The 18,927-nt window shown below is 40.2% G+C and overlaps 1 protein-coding gene across 1 annotated transcript in view; it reads left to right on the top strand.

Moving 5' to 3' along the window:
- Positions 1-5,405: 5,405 nt before the first annotated feature.
- The window catches only part of dagla (diacylglycerol lipase, alpha), a 37,062-nt gene continuing 23,540 nt past the window's right edge, over positions 5,406-18,927 (top strand). Inside the window, exon 1 of the mRNA XM_080025805.1 lies at positions 5,406-6,034. The gene's annotated coding sequence lies outside the window, so the exon portion shown is untranslated. The remainder of the gene's footprint in view (positions 6,035-18,927) is intronic.

The following is an 18,927-nucleotide window of genomic DNA, read 5'->3' as shown; positions in this document are numbered from 1 at the left end:
GTAATTTAACTTGCTACAGCACATGTGCTAAATGAGGAGTCCTATCTGAATTATTGCATTTATACGCTGTTGAAATTATGAAAATAGGTATTTTTCTTCTCTTTTTTTTTGGTACATTGTATTTTGCAACGTGAGGTGAAGTTTGTTTTGGTGTTGGCATACAATCTTTTAGATGTGTTTGGGGTGTTAGCCGTGCTAAATGTCATATATTCGTACAACATTTTTGGGCCAGTAATGTGTTTCATATATTTACCTTTTTATAACTAGAATCAAGTGATGGCGTGTTTCAGAATATTCTGCTATCTACTTATGCAACAGCGACATCCGAAGGAGCTTTACATGTAAGTGGACAGCATTGTGTACAGCTGTACAGGTGAGTGTGTGCTGCAATGAAATTGTGACTGCTTTACAATTTTTTCACTTGGGTAATCTATACAACAGTAGCTCATACTAACCCTAATGTCATTGTCTATGATGCACTCTTTTGTTCTAGTGGTACTTCTGTTATTAATTAAGTTTTGAATACAAGATTTTGCTTTTCTAAAGCTACATTAGGTGAGCACAGGGAAGACAGAAATAACTCAAATGTTTTGGCAGCAGGCTTTAAACCTACTAGATTTATAGCCTGCAAGACAAATGGCTGTACAGTTGGTATAACCACATCTACTTTAAGATGTAAAAAGACTGAACCAGCACAACTGTGGTTGTTGTGTAATGAAATGTAACTGATTTGTGTCATCAATTGACAATAAAATAAAACGTTCTTATTCTACAGCAAGAAGCAAACTCACTATTATTCTCTGCCACACACAGGTCGTTTTATCTCCAGCAATGTCCTACAACTAATCCAAACCACTGCATATTTATATTTTAAGTTGATTTGTTTAAATTGCACCGTGCCATTTTCTATTTTACATCTTTGGATATGCAGGGATTCAGCATCTTTCTCAATGTACTGAAGACAAAGAAACCAAATCCCTTCATTAAGTCATTGATTTAGCCAAAAGATCTGCAATACATCACAGTGCATATCCCCAGTTGTTTTCAGGCCTACTCTTTCAATTGTCTCGTTAGAAGTTAAATAAAACCTAGAACAACTCTGACAGTCATTATTAATACTTATAAGTTTCAAAATTATGAGTACAGTTTTTGTGATCGTTTAGCAACATGAACCAAGGTTATTTCCAGTGCAAGAATGTACAAATACTGCAAGCCTTTTTCAATATTGGTGCAAACTGGAATTAAAGAATAGAACAGTTCAATAAGCTAATTTTAGACTTAAGGCTTCTATACTCAGTACTACAGGATGAGTGATTTTTTTAAGAAATAGAATATTACTGTTTAGATGCAGTAATGAGGCTACTTCATGCATATCATTTTGCTCCATATACAGCCTTGATCAAAACGTGAATAGTTTGATTCACTACAAGTGAAAGCAGGCCAGAAATACAAAAACAAACATTATGGACACTGGCTCCCCATCTCCCATGTGTACCATCATAGTCTGTGAACCGCTCCGCAACCACACTCTTAACTTATCAACCAATAAATACTCTCATTTGAGATAATGATTTGGTTTTAATTTCTCTTGGCCAGTAGCAACGCTCCCAGCAAGATGGCTCCTGCAGCGATAACAGCACCTCCGATGAGAAAGGGTTTAAGGTGTTCCAGAGAGTCTGTGCAGCAGGCCGGTGCCTCGTCACCTGCTGCTGCTGCTGCTTCAGCTTCTGCCTCCCCATCCTGGGGAGGTTGCTCAGGCTCAGGGGCTGAAGGGACTGGCTCAGCCTTGCGTGGGACTGCTGGCTCCTTCTTCTCTGCTTTAATAGATGACGCCTTGGGCGCCGGGGCCCCAGACTTGGCCTTGGCTTCCATGGACTTAGTGACAGAGGTGTGGTCTGGTCAGGAGGAGACTTGATAAGGTCAGCTGCTCTACGCTGCTTCACTGAGGAAAAACAGCAAACAGACACAGGCAGATTATCCCAGACATAGTGTTATCTACTCTGTTTAATATCAAGACACTGACATACAAAAGGGCCCTGAAATCCACCGATCACTGTACAGCAGTGTACTGTAGCACTCATGTGGTAATGGGGCCTAAAGTGTGACCTTGGAAAAATATGACAACGAAGGGAATGCTCGGATGCTCAGAGGACAGGGAAATGTTTATTTTGGTCCCAACAGCTGTGACATAAAATAAATTATGTTGCGACGGCTTCTTGTGTAAACATCTTTCATGGGAAAATCTGCTAGTATTGTAACAGAGGAAGAGGGAATAGTACTGCAGCAGCAAAACCTATTCCTAGTCAAGGACTGAATCTACTATTTATTTGACCCCGACAGCTTAATCCATATGCAATGGATTGCATCTCTTTCTCTGTCTTGCTGTCTGTTCTCTCACTGTAAAACTGCATGAGTCATATGTGCTATAAATGGAAGACAAGATGGAGGAGAGAAAAAAAGACCAGCAGGACTGTGAGAAAATCAGACAGAATGCAAATGAGGAAAAATAATGAAGAACAAACACAACGGATATTGAACGAACGCGTCATATCAGCTTGCACTTAACACAATTTCTGCTAGACACATCTTTACAAAGAAACAAACATTGCTATTAAATCTTGCAGTGATTTGAGGAGACAATAGTCAGACATTACATACCTCTCCAACAGCTAGATAACAAGAGTAACAGACGATGGAGGAACTGCAGCAGCCTCTTGGAGTGAGAATGTCCTCAATATAGGAATAGGAGAGAAAGCGGAGAGATGGAGGACACTGAAAGCAGGAGGGAGGAGAATGAGCAAGACGAGAGACTAGGATGTACCATCTGGTTATCAAAATAGGGGGAGTCTATTCTGAGATTACATCCTGGGTTTTACAGCCTTTAAAGGTGCAGTATGTATAATTGATTGGACTTTTCAGAACAGACGTGGTAGATATGCAATATAATATTCACAAGTGTGTTTTAATTAGTGCATTATTGCTTGAAAATATAAGTTGTTTTTCTTTTATTACCTTAGAGTGAGCCTTTTATATTTTGGTTGCGTTCCGAATCGCATACTTTCTACTATATAGTATGTAGAAAAAAGATTTAGGATGTCCCGATTCTTATGGCCAGATTTAGGATGGTTAGAAGTACCCGGATGTCCTACTTCATGCGGCCAAGATTGTTAGTGTTGAAAAGTGCATCCTATTTGGGCGATTCTGACCCACAATCCAGTGCGCACGTGAAGTGACGTAACATCGACGAAGCCTCCATATGAAAACAAACGGGGATGCGACGGATATAAAAGCAAGAGGCAAGATTAAGGCGCAATGTTATGATGAAATAAGAGAGTAAAGTATGTCCCAATAGTATGCCTACTGCATCCTAACTAGATTCTTTTTATCGTCGGATGTAGAATAGAAAAAAGAAAGAGTATGCGATTCGGAACGCAACCATAGTTGCGGGGAACCCTCCATGGAGGCCGCCATTTTGCACCGCCATGTTTGTACAGTAGCACAGAATGAACCAACTTAACAGCCATACAGGTTTCTATATGATTGTCATGGAAATGCACCTAAATAACTACATACATTGTCCCCTCATCATCACTTGATATTGTGGAAAGAGTTGAGACAGTGGTGGTGGATGATGCCATCTTTAGTAACAAGCTTTTTGTCTTTGAAGGCCAACACTTCTGTAATAATTTGAAAGGGAGGGGTTATCATGGGAGCATTGCAATCTGGAATCCCTCCACTAGATGACACCTAATACAGTAGGCCTATGTCGATATTACACACTGCACCTTGAAATAATAAAAAGTTTAATCCAGAGAGTCTGTGACCTCAATAAGGCCAATTTCAACATTACAACGCTTATGTTCACTTATGTACTTTTCTCATGTGATATAATTAGACTTAGGCCTAGTTTTTGTGGAAATAATTATGTCTGCTCATTTGTTAGGTAGGCTACTGTGCAGTAGGAGTAAGCATTTTTAAAGTTTTTATTTATTTACTTTGAATTGAATTAGATTGACTTGGGAGAGAGGGACACACATAGTTTTGCAGTGTTTGAGAGACAAAAACAACAGATGGTTAGAGAAAGACATGGATAGGCCTAAGAAGTTAGGCCTACGGATTTTATTCAATCAATATCTCAAATGTGCTATAGGCCTACACATAATTTGAACAATGTTAGCCTACATCACAACTATGCAGAGTAGGATATTGTGTATTTTTATCTCCTAGTAGCCTTCGTTCTTCAATTGTCATTTTATGTAGCCTATATTTAACAAACATGACTAATTTGTTGCATTTGACAAGTAATTACTGGCAGCATTGAATCTAGCCTATTTCCAGACAGCAGTTGTCTGCCAGAGAAACCCAGAGCCCTGAAGTCAGCAGTCTGGCATTTTGTGTAAAAGTGAGGTTGAGGTTTTTTCTCATTTATTTTCTAGTCATTCTAGTTGACTATTTGTTAGCCTGCAATTTTTGACACATGGGCAGGTATACGGATGGACCTTTTCTAAGAGGGCAGGTATTTTTGCATTTTATTCATGAGCCTGTGACGCTAACCCACGCGAAGATCGAAGTGTGGTAAGATAGTTATCGGTACAGTATGGAGTTGTTCGGTCAATAGGTGAGATATAGAGAGAGTTAGATAAATCAAAGCTTATAGCCTATCAATTCCTTCAAACCGAGAATGGTTAGCTGTTTTTTATTAGTCCATGTCACGCTAATGAAAATAAGTTTAGTCTGCAGGCATTCTCATGGACTAGAAAAATAGGCTAGACTAGAATTATGGAGGACTAGATCAGATGACTGCTTCATTTAGGTAATGCATATAGGCTATACCTAGTACACGTAGCCCATATGCGTACAGCAACGATCACAATCGTTAGTTGTATGCAAGGTTTGGGGGAAAAAATGTGTTAAAAACTCATGTTTATTTACGAGACAGGTCAAGCTTTCCCTGCATCGCTGGTTCGTCGCTGTGGTAACGAACCGTTCCTTATAAAATACTCAATTGTACATGCGCAGTAGTAGCACGACCTGCCACAATCAAATTATGTAACATAGGCTATTAGTCTTTAAAGGTAGTCTTATAGGCTACCATTTATTACTAATTGGCGTAAGGGAGACCAACTGAACAGACACAATAGTAGGCTATGGAATCCCCTGCTCTTAGCACCCTGGGTGACTTTGTAAAGGGGAGGGGCAGCCTCTCGACAAAACACTGCTGTCTTTGATTTGAGTTGCCGATTCCTTGGTGTTCACAAACCAGCGGTGGCGCCCTTTCTCCGCAGGACCCTACAAAGTGTATGCGGTCTGCCATTTACAACATGCAATAGCGAGTCAGGTGTGCGTAACCGGGACGTTGTCTGTGATTTGCGCAGTTGAAAACACGGAAGGGGAATTTCCTACGTATCTTTTTCTGAGGGGAGAAATGTCCGAGGGGATGGGCCAGATTCACGCGAAATGCTGCTGCCACCGTTTTGCCACTATCTGAGCTGGGATTCGGGAGTCGTCCTGCTGGTGGCACACACAAGCAGCCGCTGACTTCAACGTGCGACTCGAAAAAAAGGGCTCGTCTCGTTCGAGGGAAAAAAAGAGGAAAGAAAAAACCCAGAGGCACTGTTTAAAATCATCATGCAGAGGTCCGACGGAGGGACACGAAAATGAGCCGCACTCAACGAGTTGCCACAGCCGACGACGTGTTGCAATTGAGCGGACAACCGAGCCGTCAGTGTCCGGACTGGTTTGAAAACGACCGTGTCTTTGATGGCATGTGTGAGGTTTGCCTGACACCCGGCTCGTAACCGAGGAAGCTGCTGCTCTTTTATCTGTCTGCTTCCATTCATCCTCGCGCTGTCATGACGTGTTTACGGCTATTATAATTCTGTCGGTGAGATATTTGTGGACAAAAACACAATCCCTGAGCCGGTGTCGGGTGGTAAATCAAGGCTGAGGCGGCTCGGCAGTCAGATTCGGAAGGATATGGGAGAGCGAGTGGAACCGATGCAGTGGGTCTTGGCAAGGCATCGTCAAAATTCAGGTGAGAAGCAGCAGCGACCGACCAGATGAGGAGACTAGTGCACAATCTGAAAGATCACCATCTTTTTAGCTGTGTGCCGTGTAGGGGACTGTCACCCGGCTTGTTAAAGTCTATGTTTTTTTTTTGTGTGTGTGTGTCTGTTTGAGACACATTTCTTAGGCCACATCCACATTAGCTAGGCCCGCAGGATGCCACCCTAAGCAGCTGTCCTGATTAAATGAGATTAGCTACTGCCGCTGCTGGTAGTCAGTCTACTTGTTGGAATCACACATTTTGATGCTGTTGCGCATACTCACACAAGGCTGCAGCTAACTATAGCCTAGTGGTTAAATAACCATACATTGCAATGTGCTGTAAGCTATAGGCTATGCCAATATAATGCTAAATGTAAATCACATGCCTATTACAAGAACTCAAAGTGATGTCAGTGATTCTTGAGAAGTGGGACAAAACAGTGTGCAATGTTGAAAAAATTCAAACCCTATGTTTCGGCAAATTAAATTACATGTAGGCCTATGTATCCATACTAAGCAACCTCCCAGCGTTTGGTTTTTTTTTACCGACATTGGCCTATCACCACCCTCAGATGTCAACTCTGTCAGATTTCCTGTCTGACGGTGTTGACATATTTAACGTTTCTTAAACATAACAAATGGAATTTATCTAGTAGCCATTTGGTTTTTCTGTCGATGTTAGACCTGTGCTAGTATGAACTACTTCAGGAAAATAAAATGATCAAAACATTTCAAACAACTTCTTCAGAAATTGTAAGTCGGTGTTGACATAGGCCTATCATGGTTGTGACTCAGGACTTTCAAGATTCGGAATGTAAAATATTCTAAAACTACAACACTTATCAGACTCTAATGTACTCTGCAGAGGTAGAATTTGACAAGAGGTCCTTCAAAGTGACAGCTGCCCCTTATTTCGCCAGATTTTATTACATTTTAATGAAATGTCTGACGGTGTTGACCTAAAGTGGTCCCACCACTTAGAAACCATATAAAACATGAATGTGTTGAAGAAAAACAATTTTTATTGATATGAGAGATTATTTAGTGTTGCTTTTGATGGGAATAAAGCTCTTTTTAATCATTAAAGTACATTTTTAATAGGTTTTAATGCATATGCAAGATTCAAACCTTCTCTGAGGACACACTGTTTTGGAAGTCGTGAGAAGATAACAAGTGTCATACATTTGACATAATAATGATAAAATAGCTCCAGACATTCTATTCTTAATCCCTAATAACATCTACAATTTTAAATATTTTTAATTTTAAACATAACAGCAGTTACAAGATGGCCTTTTGTCCCGGTTCTCAAGAATAACTGATGTGATAATTGCTGTGTAAACCTCAAGTGGCCTAACCCAAAGTATTCAGTCCCCAAAAGCCTATTCTTCTGTTTATTTATGATCCATTTGTGTTTTAATTACTAAAGGGAGACATTACAAGCTAGACTTAAAGCCAATACATTATTCAGATTCAATGCTTTAGGTCGGGCAGTAGGATGCCATATTTTCCTCTTAGGAAAAAGACCCAGCTCAGCCACAGTGAGAGGAATGTCACACCTATTTATCATTCACACCAAGAATATTACACTGATAATTTGGGCCCTCATGGTCTCACGACCTCCAGTTGTGGACACATTTTCCCCTTATTGTCATCATGCTCATGCCACTCAAAGTGCCTATTCCTACATCTTGAGGTGTGTCAGCTGGAGAGTTACTTACTTACTTTTACTTGAATATATCCTAAAGGGTTTTAAAAAATTGGCTAATGATAATATGACATTCCAATTTAAGAGAGGGATTTTTTTCTTTTGACAAAACAAAAGATGTGTTCAGGCAAGAAAAATGCAGAAAAAGTGGGACATCTTGGTCGTTATTCACAAAGTGTCATACTTTTAGTTCAGGCCCTTTGTTGTCTTCAGTTGTATGCTAAGAGACACCAGATAGGTTTGTTATGAGAAGAGGCACTGAGTGTTTTTGGCACACAAATAAGGACTGGGACTATATCCCAGCTGTTACTAATTCGATCTTTTTTGCTTAATACTGTTGTCTTCTTTACCGCATCCTGCCCTCTTAATTTAGCCGATTCAATTCAAACGAGATATATATGATACATATTTAATCACATAGAAGTATGAAATCAATCCTAGCCCCTGCCATGATAGGCTGCATCAATGCCACTGTTTACACTTTGTTCTCTGGTATTCCCTAGTGGAAACCTTTGGGCAAATGCAGCATGTTGGCCTTGTTTTCCAAAACATTGTTTGTTACTGTTTGCGTCCTTTCCTTTTTATATTAACAAATTATTTTAGTTAATTAAATGGTAATGATAATATGATATCCAACAATGCTTTTGCAGGATTTGAAAGAAATAATTGCTTATTTCTCACATCCGGTCCTCATACAGTATGTTGGACAGCAACCTTAAATATATGAGGTACTGCCGCAGGGATTGTTAGAGTTTGGATCAAGAATACAGTATGAAGTATATAGGACAGGGTTTTGTGAAGCGTTTAAAGGTAGAGTCAGCGATCCTAGAGAAAGTTTGTTGTCAAAATCAATATGTTGTCTATATCAAGGTGTGCATAATTATTAGACAGTTTCTCTTTCTCAGGCAAAATGGGCCAAAAAAGAGATTTAACGGACTCTGAAAAGTCAAAAATTGTAAAAAGTCTTTCAGAGGGATGCAGCACTCTTGAAATTGCTAAAATATTGGGGCGTGACCACAGAACCATCAAAAGTTTTGTTGCAAATAGCCAACAAGGTCGCAAGAAATGTATTGAGAAAAAAAGACGCAAATTAACTGCCAAAGATTTGAGAAGAATCAAACGTGAAGCTACCAGGAACCCATTATCCTCCAGTTCTGCCATATTCCAGAACTGCAACCTACCTGGAGTGCTCAGAAGTACAAGGTGTTCAGTGCTTAGAGACATGGCCAAGGTAAGGAAGGCTGAAACCCGACCACCACTGAACAAAACACACAAGTTGAAACGTCAAGACTGGGCCAAGAGATATCTGAAGACAGATTTCTCAAAGGTTTTATGGACTGATGAGATGAGAGTGACTCTTGATGGAGCAGATGGATGGGCCCTTGGCTGGATCAGTAACGGACACAGTGCTCCACTTCGACTCAGCAAGGTGGAGGTGGGATACTGGTATGGGCTGGTATCATTAAAGATGAGCTAGTTGGACCTTTTCGGGTTGAAGATGGCCTCAAAAGCAACTTCCAAACCTACTGCCAGTTTCTAGAAGATACTTTCTTCAAGCAGTGATACAGGAAAAAGTCTGCATCTTTCAAGAAGACCATGATTTTTATGCAGGACAATGCTCCATCACATGCATCGAAGTACTCAATTGCATGGCTAGCCAGTAAAGGCCTTAAGGATGAAAACTAATGACATGACCCTCTTCCTCACCTGACTTAAACCCTATTGAGAACCTGTGGGCCCTGCTTAAACGGGATATTTACAGTGAAGGAAATCAGTACACCTCTCGGAACAGTGTCTGGGAGGCTGTGGTTGCTGCTGCACAAAAAGTTGATTGTCAACAAATCAAGAAACTGACAGACTCCATGAATGGAAGGCTTGTGACAGTTATTGAAAAGAAGGGTGGCTATATTGGTCACTGATTATTTTTTTTTACATGTCGGAAATTTTTATTTTGTAAACATTCAGGTTTAGGTTCTTTAACATTTTGGATTGACCGAGAGCACTGTAGTTGTTCAATAATAAAAATTAATCCTCAAAAATACAATTTGCCTAATAATTGTGCACACAGTGTACAAAGTCTGGCCTTTGTTAACATACCAGTTTACAGATATTACACCATGGTCCATATATTTAGGTACATTAAAAGTCTTGTGAGATAACTGCCTATGCTGTTGTTAGATGTGTGTTTTAAAAAAAAGTATTACTCTTTATGATGACTTCGCCTTAAATTAACGTTTTGGTGGTTTCCTCTACGATTCCTCCTTCGTAGTTAAGTTTTCAGCATCATCGTCCTCAGATAGTTCCAAGCGGCAATAGTCTTAAATCTATGTTGACCTTCAATATGGACTTTTATGCTTTAAAAATATAATTTTAAATGTATAATTAAATAGCAGTCGAACAGATTAATAATGGGCAAAAGTTGTGTAGGAAAAACTTGCAGGCCTGTATACTCTCAACAGTCCACAGTATTTTGTTGTTGTGATGTGTAGGTGAGGGCTCCTAAAGAAGATAGGAGAAACGACCATTGAAAAAAACAGATTAAATGTATGCCTGAGGCTGAGCTGAGGGGTATACTACGAAGCATAGTTATTGATGCAGAAAATGTAAAATAGCCTAGACCTACTGTATGCAGCGCCACTCTATGCTCTCACCTCAAATGATTTTACCTGGCGATCTACACACACTGGTTCTTAAAGAAGCGTTCTATAAAATCACAGGTTGCAACATTATTTCACTGTGGGCTTCTTTCTTTTCATCAGTAGCGATTACAGTTGGGACGTGACAGGTGACAGCTGTCACAGTTCGGACATCGCTGCAGACTTGCAGGTTAAGCTTCTCACAGTAGATTCATATTTGTCTGGAAAATACAGACTACAGGTTTTGTATATAGGCTATTTATTTTAATGGTATTTATAAGATGCAAATAAAGGGCTATTAGCCTAAATCAAAATCAAACTTTTATTAATTTTGATGTGGACAGTGGCCCAAAACTAAAGTGATTTTCCACATATGCTATTCATTAGGGGACAGTGTCAGACTTAAATCAGATTGTTAAGTGTAGAATTATCAACTAGGCTAAATGGTGTACTGTTTAAATCCGAGTTCAACCTTTAATTGCTTTATAATGTCACGTTACGCACTGCGAGAACGATCTGTAAAATAAATGAATCCCAATTTTCTGACAACATTCCACTCTCCTTATTTGCAGTAAGAGTTTTTTTCGGCTCTCTGTTTTCTGCTGTTCTGTGATCATTCAGACTGACATACTCTTCCTCTTAAGTGAAGTTTGCGACGCACTTTTTTTTTACTCAGCTGCTCGCAATCAGTCCGTTTGTGTAAAGTTAGCGGCACAAGATCAGTCCAGTCTGTGCGGAAGCAGAGTCAAATGACGGGTCAAACGCCCCCCTTTCATGGGGACGCGCACAGAGCCTGAAGCCGAAACCCTCGTTCAACATAAGAGGTTGATAACTTCCTTCGTGATACCGGTTAGTTCTGAGCGAGGGTATGTGTTATGTTGAACCAGATCAAAAAAAGAGAGCGAGGCTCTGTTGAGTTTCTTTCGTAGTATACCCCTCTGATAACAGTTAGATTACATGTTTAAAGTTGGAGTTGAAGGTAATGAATTGTAACACAATGTGCTACCCCTGCAGTTTGAAAGTATTGCCACAAGCTCTTGAAGCTGAAGTTCTATTTTTGAGCATAAAGGGCACTTTTTTCCTTTCCGTAATACCATATCATGTAACGCTAACAGGGAAATGGTATGTTGTTATTTCTGATTTGAAATTGATTCTTCAAAATCATTTAATTCTCAAGATTGAGGAAACAATGGCAAATCGGAACAGTAACGGTTGTCTGCTGCTTAGTCAAACATGCAGCTGAAATAAAGACAAGAAAATGATTAATATTTTCAAGTTTGCATTTGCTAATAACCTTCTGTTTTCTCACACATGTCTGTACAAGACATTGATTTATGAGGTCTGCTTCCATGTCTTGTGGACCTGTAGATGTCAAGGCACCTAAATTAGACCCACTCTTTTTTAACAATGTGTCATGGGACAGGTGATCCAAATAATAGGTCATCACTCTGTGTACCTTGGAGACATTATTGATGGTCTGTCAGGTGCTTTCTATGTCCGTGTTCATGTATTGCAAAAACTATAAGATGAAAAACTGAAATCATGATTCTGCAGCTAAGCCACTGATTGACAGCTGTTCAATTCTTGTCTTTGCAAAAACTGCAATTCAAGTACCACAATGCACATCAGCCACAGAAATGTGTTGTATGGACAAAACTGTTGCTGCTATTTTCAGTGTCTGACCAGATACAACGACAAACGGATCTGTTGGCAGCAATCCACAGACAGGTTGGCAGAGCACACATGTTACCACCCCAACACACACACCCACAAGAAAAACATTGACGTATGCACACAAACGCATGCATGCGATCTGCAGTGCACATAGCATCGCATCAACTGAAAGAAGAGAAAATGGAGTGGTAAGAGGTGAAAGGGATTGAGTGGGTGGCGGTGGGAGAAAACGATGGAGAAAGAGGCAGAGGGAGAGTAGGAGTGAGTGGCACATGGCTTTCAGTCTAAAAAAAGAAGAGCAACACAAAACCCAAACCAGAATGTGGATTGGCACGATAAGGAAGAGGAAGGCTTGAGGAAAATGGTGCAGATGCACACGCTCGATTTTCATGCTCATAAATGTCCCTCTCAAATATGAATAGTGAATGAGTGTGTGGGTAGGAGGAGAAGGAGGAGGAGGAGAGAGCATGAGGATGGGAAGACAGAAAATGAGAGAGGCAGAGATGGAGATGGTGAGATCTATTTAGGACGGACAGAACATACCGCTGTAGTGTGACAAATAAGGGAGAGACGGTATCATTAGAGGCAGCAGGAGCAGAGCCAGGATGTGACAAATGCTGGAGAGAATCTTGATCTGAGCCGAGTGTAACACTGACCCAGGCAGAAACAAGAGAGACTACAACAGATGGACGTATGACAGCAGAAGACGGAGAAATTGGAGACTGTCTTGCTATAGCACCGTCATAGCCTGATCATGACCGGGCCAATCAGGACCCGCTTTCTGACCTTATGTTTGTCCCTTCGTGGAAAGCAATCTAGCCTCTCAGACCTTCAATATCTCATGAGCGTATACTGTTCGTTTACGTTGATGTCAGCGACAACATCAACCAATAAGGGACTGCCTTCCATTAACGGCCATGAAGTGGGGAGGGCCCGGTCTGACTGGAGGATAGATTGACGACTACATGAACCAGTCAGAAGCTGCCTTCCACTGAGGGTAGAACAATACTGTAGGTGCATGCGGGCCCTAATTGGCCCAGTAATTTTTTGACCGGCTCCTCCCAATGGAGATTGGAGTAAGTCCAGACTGATCTGCAGGACAAAAACCAGGCTAGCACCCTCATGCCAACACCTCATTTTCTGTATACATTTTCTGAAGCATAACAAGTTATCTACAGGACTGGGAAGTGTCATGATCCCTCTGTGCTTGAATGTGTCCCAGGCAGCACATTGAGCATTAGTTGAAAAACCCCAGGAATATCACGGTGTGCGTCAGTCCTGTCTGAAAGCTATTTGATAGGACAAAGGCTTTCATCAAAGCCACATCCTTATATTTTGTACAGACGGCAAAAAAGAACCCATTTCATTTATCAAATAGAAGCATCCCATGAGTATTTACAGCCAATTGATCAGCAAAGGACATTCATACTTGCTGCACAAACTACATTTGCAGAGTAAATGTCAGCTAGGTCCAGGATGTATTCAGATGCCTCTAGTGAAAGCTGGTGTCAGTTCACCTGTGTGTTGTTGTGCACACCTCAAATGGCACAGATACTCCTCTCCAGTGGAGCAAGTAAACAGTCCCACCTCTACTGATTTGAACTTGTCCACAAGAGTTTGGTGTCTGTTGGCAAAAGAAGGATAACATTTTTATTTTTTTTCCTTATTTTATCTAGTTCAAATGTTATGTCGAGTGAATGCATTTCTAATGACAAAGATGTGATGCCACTCAACAAAGGCATGTTTTTTAAGTGTGACTAAGGGTGTATTCACACAGGGAAAGTCCGCTAGTTCACTTGCTTTGGTCCAGACCAAATGGAGTTTAGATTTGTTTGGTATGGTCCACTTTCATATTGCCCCTTTTGTAAGTGAACCAGCATTAAGCAGCAAAACCACACGTGATCATTCATTCATTGGACAGACATTCTGGGGTGGAGAGAAGCAGGAAGAACGAAGTAAAAACTGCGAAATATATCATTGATATAATATTGTGTTAAAAATAATAAAAATACCTACATCTAGCCTATAAATAAAGAAGAAAAAAATAAAATTATTGTTGTTTCATATGGTTATAATATGAAGCCCTATGGCAATGCCACGTTATGTGGCTTGTAGTCAACGATGTGAAACATAATTTTTACTGTATTTTGCTGCTGGACGTGCGACTCGTGAGAAGAATAGGCTCATGCTGACACTCAGCTGATTAAGCTGTCTACCAGCTGGGAGTCAGTTTGGCGCAGTTCAGCTCCAAACCGACACGGGGATAGTATTGACGGTCCCGTACATGGGAAGCAAAATAAAAACACACACTTCTTGCGCAGCATGAACTTGTTGGCACTGTGCGGGATACGCTCCCCTCTCCTTCATCTGATCGCTGAACACATTCAGCATTTTTACGCGTCCTCTCGATCAAATGTAATATATTGTTCTGGGCTCCCGGTCAAACCACAACTTATCGTCCTAACAATGGCGACAACAACACTTTCTCATAATGTGAAGCTGATGGCAATTTATTAAAAAAGAAAAGGCACAGTAGTGCTTCCTGCATTTGGGTCGGATCGAGTCCGGACAAATTCACACCACAAACGAACTGCAGCAGAGTGCGTTTGGAAACGCACCGAGACTACCTCTTCAGCTGGGTCTCGGAGCGCTTGTTTGGTCCGCCCCCGAGTGCGATTGCTGTATTCACACCTGCCTGAAAGATGCGCACCGAAGGCGGAAGTGCACCCGAGTTCGTTTCAACCGAACTAAACACGGCATGTGTGAATACACCCTAAGAATTGCATTGTTTTTACAAGAAATGGTCTCGTCAGAGCATTCTCAGTGGCTGTTTTAGCCCTATGTTCCTGGGGTGCTAGACAGGGGCAGGTTGCTTTGTCAGAGGGGCACATTCAACTCGGGACAACAGATTGTTCGTTCACACCATTAAGTAATGGCACACAAAACAAACAAATATAATAACTGGCTCTTCTTCATTCATAAATTCTACCAAACTACATCGATGTCATTTGTAATTTCTTTGTTCTAAATACCCGTACATTGGCACAGCTTCTCCGTTACTACGACGACCTGGCATCCTGTTTTTTAGTTTTAAGATAAATGTGCTTACCTGCGACAATCTGTTCAAACTATAATCATTTACACAGCAAAGGGATATGGTGTGACAAGTGATTTTTTTTTTAAACTTATATTTTAATGGGTTTTTCATTTAAAAACAAGACAAAAAGACAATAAGTAGACACATTCAATCAATACACACACAACCCCCACCCCCCTCCCTCACACAGACAGACAATAAAATAAAGTAAAAAATAAAATGAAATAAGCAAATAAGACAAGATGATTAAGAAAACAAGCTATAAATACACACAGAGACAAAAAGAGAAAAACATGATATCATGTAGGACTTGGGAGTTATGATAATAGCTCAGTATTTCTCCCTTATTTGTTTTCAAACCAGTTTGCAAGCTCTCTCCTGTGTGTGTGGAGACGTTTGCTCGCCAGAGTAAATGTTCTCGAGCTTGATTGTTACACCTGTGATCAGGTAGGAAATGTGTTACAAAATATAGAAGCTATAACCAACAGGCTGTGTGCCATAGCTTGGCTTAATGTTACTGATGCAGAACACTCACTCTAAGTGAGATAAAGACCTGCCGCTAGTAATACCACAGAATCCTGCGACAAGGAATATACATATAACAATGTTGAGTTCAAATCGGCTATGAGTTTGCTGATTGGGTTTATTTAATACCCAGATCCAGTTTCTGTCTCTACTTCAGGAATGACATATAGTGATATGTTGGCAGTGTTCTGTGGTATCAATTGAGCAGTGAGACCAGACGAGTTTTATCATCCGACTGTTTGTAGCATTTGTGGTGTTACCATAGATAGTATAAGTGTTAGACGACCGAATGAAGAGATAAAAGAGATAAGAAGAGAACAGTCAGATTTTTGTAAAAACATCTATAGGCATTGTGTAAGTAAAAATAAGATTATTGGGGATATTGTTGAAGTAACATGGTGCGCAGGAGATGCATCAGACAATTCAAAAGCAATCATTCTCATTGAAACATTTGGGATGATGTGCTGCTGCTTGCCTGTGCCCCATTTGTTTCAATCAGTCCATGTCAAAAGACAAAGCCATAATGACGGACGGGGAGCCCTGTCATTGTTGTTGCATCATTGTTGTTGCATCACGTGGGTATAGCCCTGGGCCTGGCACACAGTAGTACGCTGTGTAGAGCACAAAAGCATTGCTCACCCGCAGGAATATGTCAGTCTTTTCGCAAAACACATGTCATTTGGATCCAGACGGAGTCACTAGCTCAGGATGATGATAGTCAAGAGTGCATGAATCATGCCGTATGCAGAAAGCACTATCATAGCAGAGTGAGGAACAGCAGCTAAGCCGGGAGCTGTCTATCTAGCAGAGTAGACCTAAAGGTCAGGTTTTCGTCATTTAGATGCTCTTTTGATCTCAGGTTACAAACACAGCAGGGTGTTTTGTTTGTGTGCCAGCTTTAGGTGCTGGAACAGGATGTATTCATGGATTGGATGTTTAAAAATACAAACTTTGTTTGAATTTTCACCTCAGTGACTTCATTAAAATGTTTATCTAACATTTCAAAATCAATAGGGACTGTCTTGGCATTTTGTTTTTATCATAACAAGGAAATCCGGAAGGGTATCACTTTTGATTTATGAGCAAGAGATAAGTTAAATTTATCTTGGACATTATGGCTATTTTGATAGTGGAGTTTGCTGTCACAACCCTTATGACTGTTCAACAGGTTATGAAAACGTGCTTTGCTGAATTCATTATTATATGCTTATATCTAATTGCAGTCATGACAGTTTTGTAGCGGCCAGTGTTAGAAAAATGGTTGATTCTCTGCACTCAAGGGTCCTACCAACAGCTGTTCACTGATTGATATCCCACCAGTAGGCGCACATTCCTTTAGAGTATACTGTATACAAAACATAAATCCAATTTGTCTCGGAGCATTAAGTTGGATAGGATATGGCTGCACGCAAAGAAGGACTAGGAGCCGATTTGCATACATTTGCCATAAAAAGTCAATAAAAAGCCATTTCACTGTGAACGTATTCAACTTCATTTGTTTTGGTCAGCTATTTGTCAAGACGATTTGAATTTGGCGTTTTATCACAATTAAGCATTTCCAGTTTCCTCACATTCTTCTCAATTGGTTAAGGAAGTAAAATTTACTTCTAAAGCACGCTCAACCATGCAGGTCTGTATTTTTTAGTAACTTTGCAAGAATAAGTGTGATCGGGGCTATTTAAGACCACCTTAACATCAGATTTACCTTTTTGAATGCAAGACCATATCCTTCTTACTAGTAATATATAATTCCTCATTTATCAAAACCAATATGTATGACTCCTACTTTGGTTTTCTCTAATTTGACTTAGAGTATTTTGAACAGTAGCTGATCAGGGCCATCTTGATGTACACATCAAATGTGTCACAGACAGGTTAAAATATATTTTTCAAAAGTTGGAAAAAAGTGGAAACTAAAACATTTCCCTGTGATGAAACCATTCGAAGTGCATTTTCTAATGTCTACAGCAAAAGCCTAACGGCACCACTTATAGGCTGCTGACTGATGGATGGGGAAGCCCTCGAGGGGGCAACTGCTATTAGTGAGGCTGTTGGGTTGAGATATGTGTTGATGGCCAGAGTCTTCTTCCATGAAATGAGGCTGGCAGAGCTGATCTCGTCAGAGGTCAGTGCTGATTACTTGTACACATAACTGATTATGTCACTGTGCAGCTTGGTAGTTAGCTTGCCAATGTTAAGATTATCGGCCTTGTGTAAGTGTAATCTCTCTTTTGTTAGGAATGTCGCAATCTTTTGTTTAATTAATACGATGCACTAATCACTGTAACTATCCTACGTTTTATTTGCAGCTGAACATGGACAGTACACTAGTCAGTGAGTCAAGCGAAATTGCAAAAGATTTGACTACACCTTTTTCAAAAGTAACAATTTCAGGCATGTCTCTGTTTCATTTCTGTGTCAAGGGTATATCTTTTGTATATTGGTCGGACAAAAGAAATTGTTTAAATGCATCACCTCTGGGTAATTGAGATTTTTAACATATTTTGAAATTGACCATCTAATCAGTCTGTCTTTGAAAATAGTACACCCTCTGACAGTCACAATTCTGGTCCTGATTTCATGAAAGCAGTTATGTCTGAATATTTATATTCTAAATTCTCTGACTGGGCAGATTTCAGTAGCCATTGCTTAGTTTCTGCTCTATTTTAAACCTGGACACGATGAGTTCAGAACTAATGAATCTTATTACATTTACATGGTGGGATTTGTGGGTAGTTTATATTGGACGGGTAATTCCACATTATGGATATTTGGTTTAACAGTACTACACATTAATATAATACAAAAATAAATAAAAAATGTGATCACCTGTTAATAAAGTAGAAATGTTTTGGATTAGGGATCAAGGCAACAGTTTACTAAAAGGCAGTTTGCCGCGCCACAAAAACTACTTTATTTGGGAAGCATAAATCATCCATCGCATGCTGTGATTTGCTCTATCCCCCATGACCTTCAACTGGATAAGGACTTGAGTAGGTCTACACATAACACTCCAATAAGGTCATACTGTTACACTCTTGATCCCATTTAAATTATAATTATGCCATAATGTTTTTTTCCAATTGCGAGGTCCCTGCTGGGAGTTTAAGCCGCATCGAAACAACAGGCCTCGAGGAGAGTGCTGATAACTATGTCCCTGGCGGTCTAGTGTGCGTCTGCTACTTTTGAGAGATCTACTTGATTTCTCCAGCCTGATTGTTTTGGCCTTAATGAGATTT

The sequence above is a fragment of the Ammodytes marinus genome, assembly GCF_949987685.1.
Source record: "Ammodytes marinus genome assembly, chromosome: 1".
In the NCBI taxonomy this organism is placed as follows: Eukaryota; Metazoa; Chordata; class Actinopteri; order Uranoscopiformes; family Ammodytidae; genus Ammodytes; species Ammodytes marinus.
The sequence above is the reverse complement of the archived record's forward strand: the minus strand, read 5'-3'. Positions and strand labels throughout refer to the sequence as shown.